Here is a 16,412-nt window from a genome sequence, read left to right as displayed (position 1 = left end):
TTAATGGGTTGACACCAAGCTTCCTGGTACCAAAATAAAAAATATTTTAAATGCAAATAAATTAGATATATAAGACCTGAAGACACTGAGGACACAAATAGAAGTTTTGATTTCGGTGGAGAATAAAGAAGAGTACTGAGCAGACCCTACAAGAAAAAAAACTACTTTTTTTTTTCCTTCACTGGAGGATCCCTTCTCTTCCATCACTGTCTGTTCTCAACAGGATCAGCGCCTAAGAACTGACCCCATTCTCCACCCCTTTCTCTCCTGAGAAGAGCTTTTTAAACAGTGGATAGCTCTTTGATCTTCTGGCTTCCTGTAGTTATTCACACCATGGTTATTCAACAACTTCACCTCACTGACCAGGTCAATGAACATACTTGAAGCAATATCACATAGTACTGTCTACAGAATATTAAACTATAATAGACTCTTATCTCCTACAGTCTGTGTCTCAGAAAATCTGCTGACTTCCCAGCGTTCATCCCCATGAATCATACAAGAATCACCTGTTTTCGGCAGACTGGGTGTAGGTGAGGACCTTCATGTCCCAAGAATATCCAACTTGAAGAACGGAATCCCACATCCCATGTTTTCTGTATTAAGGGAAATGCTAAATTTTCAGCCTCAAGCTTAGTTATCCCAAAGGTGTGCACAAACCTTTTTTCTCTAGAAAAAAACCTGGAAATTAAAGGATGGGAGAAACAGAGATAGAAACCTGTGAGCTAACTTAAAGCTAAGAAGAACAAATGGGAACCAATTGACATCTTTAGGTACCTTGCTAAGAACATCCAAATTGCCACAAAGGCTACAAATATGGTTACATCATAAAGTGGTTATAATGCAAGCAGATATTCACAATCTACTTTTTTTCAAGAAAATTTTAACCTAGAATCTGTAGGAAGTAAATTTTGTTGCAAGCTACTATTGATAACCATGATGAATCAGATTTTTTAAAAACTGACTGAAATATACTCATTGATAATTTCAGTTCTGCACGTAAATATTTGTTTGCCCATACAAATGTAATTTGTATAGAGATGCACACATACTAAGTAAAGATACCATCTGGACTGTGTAAAAGAACTACTGCTTATTATGATCTCTCCCATCTTTTCCCTTTCCCTTTCCTTTTCCCTTTCCCTTTCCCTTTCCCTCTCCTTCTCCCTTCCTCTTTTCCTTTGCTTTTATCTTTTTCTCTTTCTCTTTCTCTTTCTCTTTCTTTCTCTTTCTCTTTCCTGTTCCCTTTACCTTTACCTCTACCTCTTCCTTTACCTGTTTTACTTCTTGCTAAACAGTCCCATAGGCCTTTACTTGCACTTTTAGACTCCAGAATATCTTTAGACATCCAGTTGTGGGCTCATGTACAACATTTAGTTCAATACTGCTAGCACATGTGGATTTCTTCATTTTTATCCCAACTATTCTAAAAAAATTTTTTCCAGTCTTTGGTCACTGATTGTCCACAGGACATCAGAAGGTAATTCACAAAATAATAGTGCATCTGAGTTTGAGGAAGGGAAAAATATATGCATGCATGTTTTAATCCAGACAAACAAATAAATGGAAGAAAATAAAAGTAATGAATGGATGTTTATTTTAGCTTAACTGTTTTTTATTTGCAAATAAGACCCGTTATGACAGTACTGCATTAAGATGATGCATGTATGTTTTTTGAAAGGGTTAAAACATCTTTTGATTCTTTTTAAAACAGTTACACTTTCTATGGATTAAAAAAGTTTGAGAACCACTGCTCCAGAAAATCCCTACCAGACTGATGGTTACAATAGAAGGTAATTAATGGTTATATTTGTTAGATAGTTAGTATGCAAAGGAGAAAGCCTAAATCAGGAAGCCAGTTAATTTGCAAGAAAAAAAACCTCTGAGAGTGCAGAATTTCCAGAGGCAAAACAAAGAAGCCATGGCACCAGCAGGGACATACAAAATGGGCCCACACAGGAAGTTTCTGGGCAGAAGACAGGAAGAGATGGGAACTCAGTTATTCCTGGTGGGAGCCAGAAGGGAGCTTGAGCTCATTGAGGAACCAGCCAAATTCAAGACAAGCTGTCCTGGTTCAGAGAGAAAAACCTTTGTGATTCTGGAGAAAACTCATGTATGGAAAGGATCCTGATCTCCAAAAAGCCTCCAAGAAGACTCCAGCATAAACCTGAAGAATGATCCAGACCATGAAACTGTTGGCCTATAGCAGGTAAATGAGGGTACGGATTGCATTTTTTGCTTTAATTTTGGGGGATTTTTTACTAAGTCAATACAATGTTACCCTTTATTTTTCAATTAAAAACAACAATGTTTAAAAAACAGAACACAGGTCTGTATGGGTAAGTCTACACTTACAAATTATGCAGTGCCGGGAAATGTTCCCAAGGGCTGGCAGCTGATCACTTACACTATTAAATTGTCAAAATCGTCCCAGTACATTTCTAGCCCAGGCCAACAAGCCCCATCCCAGACAATTCCTGGGCATGGTGCAGGAGCGAGCATTGGCCGAGGACCACTCCAGTAGGCATTTGGGATGGGGCCATCCTGTTTGGAAGGTAGAAGACTTGAACAGTGTGAATACCGATCATTTCATTCCAGTTTGCCTCAGTGCCAGAGAACCGCACAATTAATTTGCTAGCATAGATATAGACTCTGTATGTGCATGTGCTGTGTTTACCATGGAGTCCTAAAAAGGCAAATTATAAACTGGCAATATCAGGCCATTCAGTAGGACTATGGAAACTATATAAGAACTGCAAGAGGTATGGTATTTTGTTTCAGGGCTAAAACATCAGTATCACAAGGAGGAAGAGATCCCATCCTTGACTGTTGGGATTCTCACTTAAATCAGTTTTACAGAATCACAGAGTAGTTGAGGCTGGAAGGCACCTTTGGAGATTTTCTAATCCAACTCCCATGCTCAAAGCAGAATCAAGTGGAGCAGGCTGCCCAGGACCGTGTCCAGTCAGTTTTGAATAACTCCAAGGATGGAGACTCCACAACTTCTTTGGGCAACCTGTTCCACTGCCCAACCACCCTTATAGTAAAAAAGTTTTTCTTATGTTTAAATTCAATTTCCTTTGTTTCAGTTTGTGCCCATTGCTTCTCATCCTTTGACTGGACACCACTGAGAAGCGTCTGGCTCCAGGCTGATCAGTTCCAGCTTTCTCAGCCTTTCTTCATATATCAGATGCTCCAATCCCTTCATCCTGTTCATGGCCCTTTATTGGACTCACTTCAATATGTTCATGTCTCCTTTGTACAGGGGAGCCCAGCAATGGACCCAGCACTCCAGATGTGTCTCACCAGGGCTGAGCAGAGGGGAAGGATCACCTTGCTCAACCTTCTGGCAAAACATCAAAAGAGGAAAAAAATTTTTCAGAAGAATTATCTAGTGATTTCTAGATCCTTCCACAGAATGATATCAAAGTGGAAAAATACATTAACTCAGTTCACAATGTGCTTCTAAATCAACTTTATGGCCTCTTGTGATTTTTTTTAGTGGGAGTATTTCTGGTTTTGCACCTAAGATGCCTCATTAGATATCCTACATTCTCATAATAAGAAAATAAAAATATACTGAGAAAATTATACATAACAAGGAATACCTTTGCCGTACTGATTAAATTATGCTAGTAATGTTGGAGGATGGAAACTGATTAATATTAAGAGTACTTCCAAGGGAGAACTCAAGTCACCTGAAACCACAGTCCCACTTTTCTGTAGCAACAGTCTATACAAATCATGGAAACCAATTACTAATGTTTACTACAACACTGTCTGTAATTGTCTGGAGCTATGTTAAGCGTGATTAGGGCTTCCATATTTAAAACTTGGTTTAGATTGAATCAAATGGTATATAGGGATGTTTTTCGTTCATCTTTTCAGCTACTGTTAACAAAGGCGCTGCAGGATGTTCAGTATTTTAAAAGTATAAATATTTTTAATCAAGTACCTAGATTGCCTCTAGCAATGTTCAGAATCATTTAGAAACAATCTGAAGGCTGAAAATTTGGTTCACTGACAACATCCGCTTCCTCTCAACTTTTAATTTGGCACATTTCATTAATAATGTCAGACTAACATTATCACTGGCATATAGTAACTGGAGGATAATTATCTCCGGATGCCATGCTTGTAAGGCTCTGTCTTTACTATGGGGATCCCACAGTGTGCCCTGCAGCCCTCATATCCTGATAGGCCAGATCACAAAATCTGCTTAGAGGTCCATATGACTCCTTTCCATCAGATTTCATCTTTCCTAGAGCCCCAAGTGTGGATAGCAGGGGAATATGGTGTGCACACAGGTCTTGCCTGGTAGGAAATCACAATGCAGAGGGAACATGTCTACAGCCCTGGGAGCTGGGAACTACTCTGGGTAAACACAATACAAATATAATTCAACATGTGTGACATACAAGAAATATCAGGTCATTGAACCCTTGTGTCCCCTTGCCTAAATATTATTCTTTGGCAATGCTGGAATACCCAAGGTTTCACTGGCAGAGATACAACTCCTTCCTGAACCTACCATCAGTACTTTTCCATTTCAAGCAGACTGCCTGAAAGGAGGACAGGGAAGAAGATATCATGTCTAGGACTGCAGATGCCACAGTGTGTCTCATGCTCCCACCCCATGGCATAGGAGTGCACTCAGAGCAGGGAAATGCCTCAAACACTTCGTACATCTCCAGCAGTAAATGAAACAGGGCCAAAGACATCATGCATCATTTTAGAGTGCTGGCACATCCCTGGAATGATTTTGATCCGTGCCTAGCTGGCACCCCCATTAGGCAATCCCCAGCCATGCTTTAGTGCCAGGGATCATTGTCACGAGACAGTCCAGCCAAGGCTACACAGTTCAGCAACACAAACACCAGCCCTGGTCATGCTTTGTGCCCTAGTATAGACACCGAAAGTGTAGCAACATCCAGCCTTGTTCCACAATACTAGACATTTACATAAAAGAAAGCTTACATAAAATGGCCCGTCCCAGAAGCTACTGTTTGATAAGACAGAAAATGGTGGGGAATGATTGTAAGACACTTGCTATTAACCTAATTTTTTCTATGAAGTGCCCTGTTTTTCTGTGGTTTTGTGCGGCATTTAGCACAATTGGGACATGGTCCTAATTTGGGGATATTGGAGGCTACAGGAAAAATAATGCACATAGTTCAAGCCAAACTCTTTACTTGGTCCTCTATTTTAATCGCAGTGTATTGCATATGTCTAAGAGTTTGCAACATTGAAGTTTTTTTCATTGTGAAAGCCAAACTGACGAATGGGTGACTATAGGCACCACAGTATGTTATTGATTTTTCCCAAGCAACTTTCCCTACTTTTCTTGCAAATTAAGAAAAAAATGAAGGTTGTTATTTATTGTGTGTTACTTTTTGGTTAACTGACATCTCCTAGGGTAAAATAAGAAACGTTTATGGTTTCCACCTCTAAAGTCCTGCAGAACATAACAGCTATACTCTTCAGTAATTCTGTTTTAAGTCATACTGATAGATTTGTCTCTTTCAAGTGAGTGTTTGTTCATAGGACCATTCTACAAAATAGCTGAAATCCTTCCAGGTCATATCTTTCTTTCTCTCTCTCATTTCCCCATTAACTTTTCTTTTGTATTGCTCAAAAGTCTTCATGTCATATGTCCTCAGGCACAACTTCATTACATGGCAATTGCAACTCTATAGTAGCAGTCATCTTTGTACAAAGAAAAACGTAGTTCATTTGCACCAGGAAGGTCATAGAATTGTGCTTAAAGACTAGCAGAGAACATGGCATGGAAATTGCAAGCCCAGCCATTTAGTAACTGGCCAGTCTGAACAGGCCTGACACCCAATAATTATCTGGCTATGATCTGTGAATATTCTATGTCTCACACAATGCTTCTCCTGCCCTTGGTAATCATTACTGTATTGTGATCAAGAAATTTCAACAGAAACTGGACACCGTTGTTCTAGGCCCCTTGCAAACATCCAGGCTCCTAAACAGCTAAATAGATGCAGAAGAGAGAAGAAAAAAAATCAGAGCAGCAAAACTATCCATTCCAAAGGGATGTATTCCAAGGTGTGATCATTTGTCAAGCTGAGGAGAGGTCTCCTGATTGCCTTTTTCTACAGCAGTGCTACATCCAGTGTAGAGCCTTCCTTCTGAATGCAATTTGAAAATGCTTTAAACAGATTTCAATGACATGAGGATGGCTCTAGCTCATTGTATTATCACTTCATTATATTATTGTATTGCAGTAGTATCTGGAGGATTCATTCACATACATAGGCACTGTAAAATACACCAATCATTTCCTGCCCCACAAGTTTACAGTTAGCAGTGAATAACTGATATGAATTACTTAACATTCAAAATCATAGTTAGAAGAAATGGAACTTCCTATCTTGGAAAAAAAGAAATCCACCATGTGTTCAGGGCTGTTTCAAAAAGAATGGGCTAATTTCCAGCCAAGAGTGATTAAAAGCCTTAAAATGTTATGTCCATTTTTTAAAGACAGGTTTGTTCAGTCACATAAAAATTTTGGTGATAAAAGTAACTTCTGTTTCAGACTAATAAGAAATTGAATCTGCAAAAGAATCCTCAGTATAAGAAGGACAATTGACCTGTCTCTCTTTTCCCATTAAACCATCTATAATAGAGGTGAGATAAACAAAGTGTAGTCTGATGAAGAGCGACACTTTATTCTCTTTTACTGAAAATAACACATTTTTTCAACTGAAGCACTAAAGCATTATCTTCCACATGATGTGCATTCATTGGAATCAGTTTATACAGACCCATCTATTAAAAACACATGTAAACCCAGGTCACACCCAGTATGCCTTTGCATACAACCCGCCAAGAGACTTAACATCTGCTTTTGCAACCTGCCTTTTGGTCAAGTTGTGTGCATATGTGTCATTAGCGAATCCACAATATCAGTTTCCTGATCTGTGTACTGTTAAACACTCCAGAAGAGGTTTTGGGTTGAAACTTACAATTGCAAAAATTATCATTTCCAGAAGCTCATAGGCAACAACTCTGTTTCTCTACGGCTTTACAGACTGAACATTTCCTGTTACATTCAAGAAACATTGAGTCCAATAGGGTGTGGTACACAATTAGGCACCCTGTTTTGTTAAAATAATTCTCTAATGTCCATCAAATAAAGAAGAAAACCTAAATCATTCCCTGAGACTTGCTGGAACCAGCAGCTCATATTAATAAATGTATTTACCAAAAAAACTCAGAAACTGACTTCCTGGGTTTTTTCTTTGTTGTTGTTGTTGTTGTTGTTGTTGTTGTTTTGGTTTTTTTGGCAATCCTTCCTTTTCCATTCTCTTGTAGAGAATGGAAACACCGATTACTACATAATAGTATCTGCTAACAATCTGAGCTCTCAAAAAAATGTAAGCAATCTTTAAATCCTTAAGGACTGTCTCAGGGCTTTCTTCAAGACTTTCCTGCTTTTCTTTCATTTAACTGAGGCTTGGAATATAACTTGTTTGGAGTGGAGAACAAATTAATTCACATGAGCCTATGTAGGACCTCCTATTTTCCTGTGCTGACTACTAGCAGAGAGTAAAATCCATATGTGTTACTTTTTCCTCCTGTAAGTTGTCATAGCCCTGCAGCCACAGTACATCAACTCAAATTCCTACATTGGCATCATAGGAAACTTGAGTTGCACGTCTCAGAGCACCAGTATAATCCCCCCCACATTTTTCCCATGATGCAAAGTTACAAGTAATTGAGACTGTAAATTTTGAAGTCACAGGGATTAAAGGAAGGAGGGATATCAAACGCTTCTGAATGAATGACAAAAAGTTAGCATAACTGTCTTTATCCTTGTCTCTAAAAAGGTCAGTAAGACATCAGTTGACAGTTTCCCTGAGCTATCAGAGTTGTGTCTGGTACACTGCTTTTCATGATGCAGGTAGTTACTACAGTATAAATAGACACCGAAATACCATCAAAAACATGATGTTGCCACTGACACGGGAGGATCTAGGATCTGCTCATGTAGATAGTCTTCCAGGTTATCCAGTAGGTGAAAGAGCACTGCAAGGCACCTCACTTGTACGACACCATTTTAGCTGTGTGGGGAAGTACTTCTCCTATATGAGCACCTGGCTTTCTCTTATAGCCAATTAAAAGCTATAATTTCCCTTGAAAGCCACTAAACAGTGGGCACATAGGTCGTTAAGGTCTATTTCTCCTTTTATTGACTAAGGAGGATACTTGGGCACTTACTAAGGAAACACTGACAATTTTTTTAGGTACACAGATTAGGTGTGTTGGTCCAACCTTGAGCTAGTTTCCTCCTTATTGCCATTCCATTCACCATTGCATTTTCAGCATTAACTTTAATGGCATTTCCTTACAGTTCACAGGAGCCTTAATGTATATTCCCTAAGTTTTCATTGTAATCATCTGCAATAATAATATTTTTGTAATCATATTAAAAGAAAGATAGCAAGATGTATAATGCTGGTGTAAAACAAGAAGCTATATTCCACTACACCCTCAAAGGAACTGATAGCTCCTCGTGATCTAAGGCATGCTTTGAGTGGAATGGGAAGATGGAAAATGGAAAATATATGGATAAAGGTAGATTATTGCAGGAAGATAAAATAATGAAAATTAGTTAAAAAGAGGAAGACATAAGTCACCCTCCTTACAAAGCTGATGGAGAAAAACAGAAGGATAGAGAAAGAATTATAAAAAGGACAAAATTTTTTACACACACAAATTTTTAGTACTCTGTGTACATCTATGTAAGCATCTACAGGATGCAACATAGGTCTAAATACTCTTCTCCCCTTCAGTGAATATGCACTACTCCAAGGAAAGCCATGAAGCTTTTGGAACCCTTTAAAACAAAGTTCATCATATCCCTATACTTTTATTAACCTTTTCTTCCTCAGCATCTTCATCTGGGGAACACTTTAAAAACTATTCTCTGGATAGATGATGTCCCTGCAAGACATCTCTGGACCTCACTGTGCAGTGAAGATGTGATTCTTCAGCACTCTCTCAGCAGTCTATGTCTTCCAAATGTGCCTGGAGCAGAGGAGGGAGAAAGAGTATTTGATTGAACACTACTGGAAGGGAGACGGCTAAAGGTCAAAGCAGAAAGACAGAAGTATTTTTATTGGGAACACACCCATTTTTTTCTTGAGGAAACCATTCCCATATTAGTATGATTTGCAATACCAGCCGTGCTGCTACAGGTCCTACTAAGACAAATCATTATGAAAGATCTCTAGCCCTAATATTTCCTATTTTTTAACACTGGATGACTAGCTTTTTCTCTCAGGTGCACTTCTGTCTGTATCAAGAAAGCTGCAATTCAGCTTGTAATAAATATAACCCATTATAATAAGTGGATTTTGAAATTTTCACTTTAGATGTGATTTATAAAGATTAGATGCTATACATCATGGTTCAGAGAAACAATATAGAAAAGGCAATTATTAGAGCTAATTAAAAATTCACACATCTGGGACTATGGAAAAAACACTTCAAGATAACTATTTATCTACCCAAATTGATATCAGACACAGTGAGAGTGCAAGAAAGACAGATGGATTCTATGTTTCTGGGAACATATACTCTGCTAGCTGGTAAAATGGTAGATGTGTTTTGCTCATATCTCCGTTTCTAGTCGGGAAAAAACAGCCCTCAGGTTCCAATATAGAATGACACAAAATGTGACTTGTGCAAATGTAACATGTTGGTGCAATTGAGAAGACCTCACATATGTTGAATTGACTACAACATGGCATCAGCCACTCGGGGCATTTGGTTAATGCATTTAATTTAGCACAGTAATTGCTGTATCAGACCAAACAAATTGCCAAGCTATTTCTTATTCTGTGTTTAAGACTAGTTATTTTCCTTTCTTTTACCATGTACTATTTACTATTTTTATTTCCTTTGCTCTCTATCTCTTCTTTATTTTAAGGAAGTTGTCTGTGACTAGTAAAATATGCTTAAGTAGAATCTGTGCCACACTGAAAGATAGGAAAGTGCTCATTTCTGACTGTAAGGTTTCTTAGGCTGATGAGATTGACTGGATTGTGGTCTGAGTAATCCTGTGCTTTCCCACCTGATTTGCTTCTTGACTTAACTTGCTTATTTGTTAGAATCAAATCAGCAGATACATTTTCCTACCATATTTGTCAAGCCAAAAGAAATACTCCAAAGTAACAACAATTTGTTTCATTAATATTTATCCCATGAAAACATTGTCTGACATATTTATGAACAGCTGAAAGTACTGAGTAGTTCTTCAAGTGCTTCATAAGAAGGATGAATATGTCAAGTCACCTATTTGAGCTCTCTGGTTGTTTGTGAAAACTAAGAAAGTAAACCATGGTGTATTACAGGTTGAGTAAAGATGGAAAAATAGAAGGTTCCTACTCTACAGTTGACAATCCAAGGAAAAAATAATACTAATACCTGAATCAAAATAACATAAAATAATGGGATAAAATGAATTATCATGGGAAGCTAATCCTTTGTATATTTACTGGGTTTCGTATATCTATGATGTCTGCACAGGAACTGTCTGCTTGCTTCTCTTTACCGTCAATGCAGGGAGATGCATGTGAACTTCAGGATGAGATGAATCCATGACTCGTGTCTGACTTGACTACTGAGGGAATCGGGACTAGCTCAGATGTAGCTTCTACATGAGAAGCACTAACATTTGAGCAGGTGTATCCCACTCAAGCTGCCAAGCTATTCCTATGTTTCCTGTAGGTTTCTCAGCAGAGGAACATTTTACAGAGAAGTTTTGGAGGAGGATAAGAAGATAGTACTGTGGATTATTAAGGTTTTTTCGTCCATGTACCAAGAAGTCCTTAGGAGAAGACGTGAAAAAATTCAAACAAGGACATGACAGAAATTGACATCAAGTGCTAACTAAGGCCAGAAATCAACATCTCACCAGCAAATAAGAATAGAGTGGGGACAGGCTGTGAAGGGCTCTGACGATCAAGACAGTGACTGATTGAAAAGAAAAAGGGAAACCACTGAATTGATACATAATTTACTTGACATAGTCAAAGCAAGAATCTATGGAAATTATCTTTACAGCAAAAGAGAGAGAATAGATATAAAAGGGCAAAACTGTATGTCTGAAGTGATGTTAGTATTAACTGAGATTAAAGATGTTGAAATTAATTGTGAATAAAGATGTAACAAAAAGTGTCTGGACAAAAGTTTTCACAGTGTGGAACAATGAGAAAGAACACACCTTACATACATACCTTAAAGATGTTCCAGGAAAGCATCCACAAGACCTAGCTATACACTGGATGGCAGAACATGGAGAGAGGCCCAAGTGAAAGACAACACTGAATGATGTCAGTGATGAGCAGGATGATGTCATAGTGATGAAGAAAAAAGAAATGTGAATAGTTAAAGAGTTAGAACTTCGTTTCACGCAGGCTGACCTTTAACAAGACTTGTAGGCATCCATAAAGACATAGTGTAATAGTTGAGATTTTTCTGTTAGTAGAAATGGAGAGAAATCTGAAGGAGAGCTCTGTCTGTGAGTCATCTGCAAAGAAACAGTAGTTGTTTTTGCATGTGTTACTCAGAGATATAATATAGAAGGAAAGGAGAATGAGAAAAAAAGAGTCAGTCTTATTAAGGGATAATCAATGAGAAGAAACTATCATCAAAGGAAAGACTCGAGTAATTATCGGAAATGTCAGCGGAAAAACCAACAGATGTTGACACCTCACAAGCCAGGGGATGATGGGATTTTAAGAAGAGCATAGTTGATTATGTCAGAGACATTTGACAGGGTTGAGACAACAGGGTACTGAGTAGGAGATTTGTCTAAGAAGAGGGCATTTGAAATTTGACAAGAGTGATTTAAACGGAATGAAATTGGTCCATGCTGGCTTTGGGGAAGAAAAATTGAATGAGAGGACATAGCACACACAGGAATAAAATGCAAAGTGGGGCAGTAACTGAGAAAGGAAATGGGGACAAGGGTGAATTGTTTTGAAGAGGAGATATTAACACAAGGGTCACAAGAAGGATAAGAGAGGAGCCATCACTACCTTTGTTTCTTCAAGAGAAGACAGAAGGTTCTGTACCTCTACTCCTACTTGGTCCCTTGCTACCAAATTTCTTTAGTAATAATCCCATTTTGTTAGTCATGCTACTTTATCACGCTAACAACATAGCAAAGGGACATCCCCGCATTCCACTGTCAGATTTCCAGACCCTTCGTCCCAGAGATCTAGGCAAGGCAGTAGGGTACTTAAGCAAAAAGATTGCCAGATAGCACTCACTGATAGTTAAATATGTCTCTCTTTTGGGTGTTATATGAATATAACCTGTCCCTGTCCTCCTTCAAGCCAGCAGTGTCTGTCCCGGTCAGCAAGCTTCTGGCTCTCTAGCCACAGATGGTCTCTCTGGTAGCATGGCTACTGACTCTGATTTTTATTGATCAGCAGCAGACAAACCTTGCTGTGCGCACAAGCTCAACAGCTGCTATTTCTTGAGCAGTTCATAACTCATGTTTTCTAACTTACTTTACCTATAGCACACTAACAGATCTGCACTTAGTTTTTGTTGAAAGCAGAAGAGAGGGCAACAATACTGATGGCACTGGAAACCGTGAAAGGCAGACTTACATTATGTGAGTGGAAGGGCAGAAGAGTCATGCTGAGGTAAGACCAGGAGATGGTCAAAGACGATGAATTCTGAAATAGCCTCTTGTAAGTGATCAGAGGCCAAAAAGAAACAACTCTTGAAGACCAAGTCATGTGAATGGCCCTTTGGTAAGCTGGAGAGTTGTACCAAAGCTGAGGGTTGAATGAAGAGCCAAATCAAGCAACACACAGCTAAGGCTGGGTCATGAGTATGAAAGTTAATGTCAATGATGGTGCAGAATAGAAGATCATGAAGGAAGGAGGAACAAGCTGTCAGAGTTAAGCTGGCATGTAGGTGGGTAGAATGAAGTAGAGAGCAAGACATCAACGTGTCACAGGAGTGGAAACAAGAGTCAAACACAGAGAAGGGTATAAGGGAGGGAACTTGGTGGTATGAATCTATTAATAATGTACATCCTTCAGCACTATGTTTGAGATCTGGGTTTTGTATCCTACCAGTACTAAAACATAGTACTTTATATGATGGCACTGTATGCTATTTACATGATCTCAGTTCTCCCTCCAGGATATCAAGAATTAACATAGCTTATTGTTTTCTGCCCTTCCACCATACACCAGCAGTGGGTCTCTAAATCCACTCCCTCTTTTTGTTAGGTTCTTTGTTTGTCAAACTTATCTTTTTTTTGCATAAAGGTAATAGGTTTATTAGGTTTCTCTGTTTTCTCTGTATTTGTTTCCATGTTACCTCTCTGATATCATTCTCTTCCCAGGTTTTACCTTCACTACCCTTAGTAGTGTCTGTTCCATCAAATTAAGTCTGAATCTCTCCCAGTTCAAGAGTGACTGAAAATTATTACCGTCCTGATGGCTGCTCAGTGCCCTCTTTGAAATGAACTGTGGTCCTGGTCCAACTCCTGGTGGATGGTCCTCATCTCCCAAACACTGTTACAGCTGGCACTAATTGGCACCCTCGTTCTCAGTCTTAGCAGGCAGGTAAAGCACCAGATTGTGCAATGAATTATTTTCCTCCTTCTAGGTGTGATCTACCTAGGTCAAAGTTGAAGCAGAATACAGAGGCAGGGAAGGAAAGCCTGAGTAATTGCTGCTTTTGCTGTACCTTCTCTGTGACTCAGGTCGCCAGGGCTTTTCAGATTTCATGATCTCTGAGGTAAATGTAAAATAAAGTCACTTACAAGATGTCCTTGAAAAACTATTTCTAGACCATTTTTATAATTCTGGAGTGACTGATAGCGACCCGAATGCTGACACAATAACAGGTTGGCAGAAACTTTTTATTACCTTAATTGTGGATGAGAAATAATTCTGCAAAAAGAAAGAGGGAACTTGTCATCCCACGCTTCAGTGGGATTCTCAGACATATTCGGATAGAAGCCGAGTGCTATGAATGTCAGATGGTGGGTCCCCCAGGCTCCCTGGCAACCTGCATGCGACTAAGAAAGAGGCAACAGCTTGCTTCAAGTATCCTTCGTAGAGATGACATAGTTAGATAAACCCAACAGGGAGTATAGCACGTGGAGGGAGCAGTCTGGTAGGAGGAAACCATTCCCTGTGGGACTGGCTCCATATTGCCACATGAAATGTTCAAAACACTGCTAGCCAGGAAAGTTGAATTTATTGCTTAATGAACAGAGGACCCGGAAAAGATCATTGACAACTGCAGTGTAAACACAGCCACTTAATAGGGTGTTACTGAATGCCAAGAGGAAATTAAAAAAATCTGCCCTACAAGCAACACTTTCTACAATATAGAATATGATTGGAATAAATACAGAACACAGAAAGCAGCTGTAGAGAACAGATGAGATATTAGATATGGTGGAAAGAAGAGAAGAACTTAAATCCAGAGGGCATTTTTTTTAGACTGACTTGACTATAAGATTTGTGAAAAAGAAATGATGAAGGAAGACAAGTTAGCATAACAGCAGCAGAGTGACAGAGGTAACGCAAAATGACACTGTGACATTATTAAGAAGCTCAGCAACACACTCAACCTCCATCACAATGTCATCAGGACAGATGGCAACAATTGGCAAAGACAAGGCACAGCATGTCTGGAAAGAATAAGAGCCTATAGAAGAAAAAAATAATATGAGCAGCTATGGAAAACACAGGAGAGTACTACAGATTTTTCTAGAGGTAAAACAACGATTTACCCTCTACCCTATGCGTATTTGTCACAAGTGCCTGATGGATATGACATCATTTCCCATTTTTGACAAAGCTTTGCAAAGAATCAGGACTTTCATGGAACTCATTACTAGCATTTATTATTCTTGTTAGTACCTGTGAGACCTATTGTGAAGGACTGAATCATGCTAGGAACTTACCTAAATCAGAATTAAAAAATGGTTCCTGCAAAGTGAACTTACAATCAAAATGTAGCATGAAACAAAACACTTGGGTGCAGATACAAGGGGGTATAATGAAAGAGGTTTATCTTCTAGGAATGTCAGCAAAGGTCATAGAGAAATGACAAAAACAGGAAAGTAAAGCTATGGAGAGTACGGAATTACGGTTATTTGTTCATAAAGATCTCGCTTTTAAAATTAATGGACAAAAAGACAGGACAGCCACAGCACGGGTGAAGGACATGAATGTAAGAAATAATAAACCTCAGAAAGAAAGTAGAAAATCTAGGAAAAATTTGTCAAATGTACAGTTATACCTGTGATATCTAATAAGGCAATAGAAAAGAGAAACATCTGAGGCAGGGAAAGCACTAAGGAAACAAATTGTTGAGTAACAGACAAAACACCATTTCAGACGGAGCTGGTGTAAGCTGAGCAGGACACGTGCTTATTCTTCCTGCACCAGGAGTGTCTGCTGTGAAGTCCACTCAGTATCGCTGAGCAATACCACCAAAAATTGAGCCTCCACATGTTGAGCTCCCACTGGAGGAGAAAGTTAATCTCCTCTGGCTAATTGAGCTCCTGGAGAAAACTTAACAAAAATCTTCAGCCAGTAGGGCAGTGGGTGCAGTAGGGTTGAAGAAGGAAATCTTTCACTAGCCAATAATTAGAATTACATGGACTACAAGCCACCTTGTGGTTGGGAAGAGCTATCCACATTTTTTTTTGTAGTAGAAATTCATATTGTTTATTTCTGCCTCCGTGTTTTTGCACAAAGACACATTTTGAACATGGGTTAAGGGAAATTTACAGAAAGGTAGAGAGTGGCAATACATAAAAAAGCAATGTGGGAAGCCGTATGTGGAACCAGGCCCTGCTGTTCAATTCCATGTGCGTTGGGTATTTGCTTGACCCTTCCCAGCTGTTGTGTACTTCCTGATCCCCCAGATGATATGAGCCCCTTGCCTGATCAGCTTCCAGATGCTATACTGTTCCCAATTCCTCCTGATCATAAGTCTCAACGCCAACTCAGTTCCAGCTGCCATAACTCTCATCCTTCCTCACCGAAGACCTCCCTACCCAACAGTTCCCCCAAATGTCATAACCTGCCTGACCCTCCCCAGCTGTTGCAATCCTCCTGATCCCACACTGTAAAACCTCTTTGATTTGTCCCCTTCCCAGCTGCTCAGCCCATTACCACTGAAGGCTGTGGTCCAGATCCTATCTCCTTGAAGTGTCCTATAAGTGCAAAAATTTACAATTGTAGCTCACAGATTCCTTGGTGAAACAGTTTTCTTTACAGGATATAACTTTTCAGCCAGATTTCAGACAAACCTTCCTGCTGCAGTAGCTTTACAGTGGTAAAAATCTGACTGCATGCAGATTTATCAGCATCTGGAATATTTTATTA

General features: G+C 39.2%; 1 long non-coding RNA gene across 1 annotated transcript; it reads left to right on the top strand.

Moving 5' to 3' along the window:
- The first annotated feature begins 483 nt into the window (after positions 1-483).
- On the top strand, positions 484-3,468 carry LOC140649994 (uncharacterized). The gene is made up of 3 exons (XR_012041813.1): positions 484-648; positions 1,715-2,209; positions 3,090-3,468. It is a non-coding gene; the product is annotated as an uncharacterized lncRNA (long non-coding RNA).
- The last annotated feature ends 12,944 nt before the right edge of the window (positions 3,469-16,412 follow it).

The sequence above is a fragment of the Ciconia boyciana genome, chromosome 3 (genome assembly GCF_034638445.1).
Source record: "Ciconia boyciana chromosome 3, ASM3463844v1, whole genome shotgun sequence".
Classification (NCBI taxonomy): Eukaryota; Metazoa; Chordata; class Aves; order Ciconiiformes; family Ciconiidae; genus Ciconia; species Ciconia boyciana.
The sequence above is the reverse complement of the archived record's forward strand: the minus strand, read 5'-3'. Positions and strand labels throughout refer to the sequence as shown.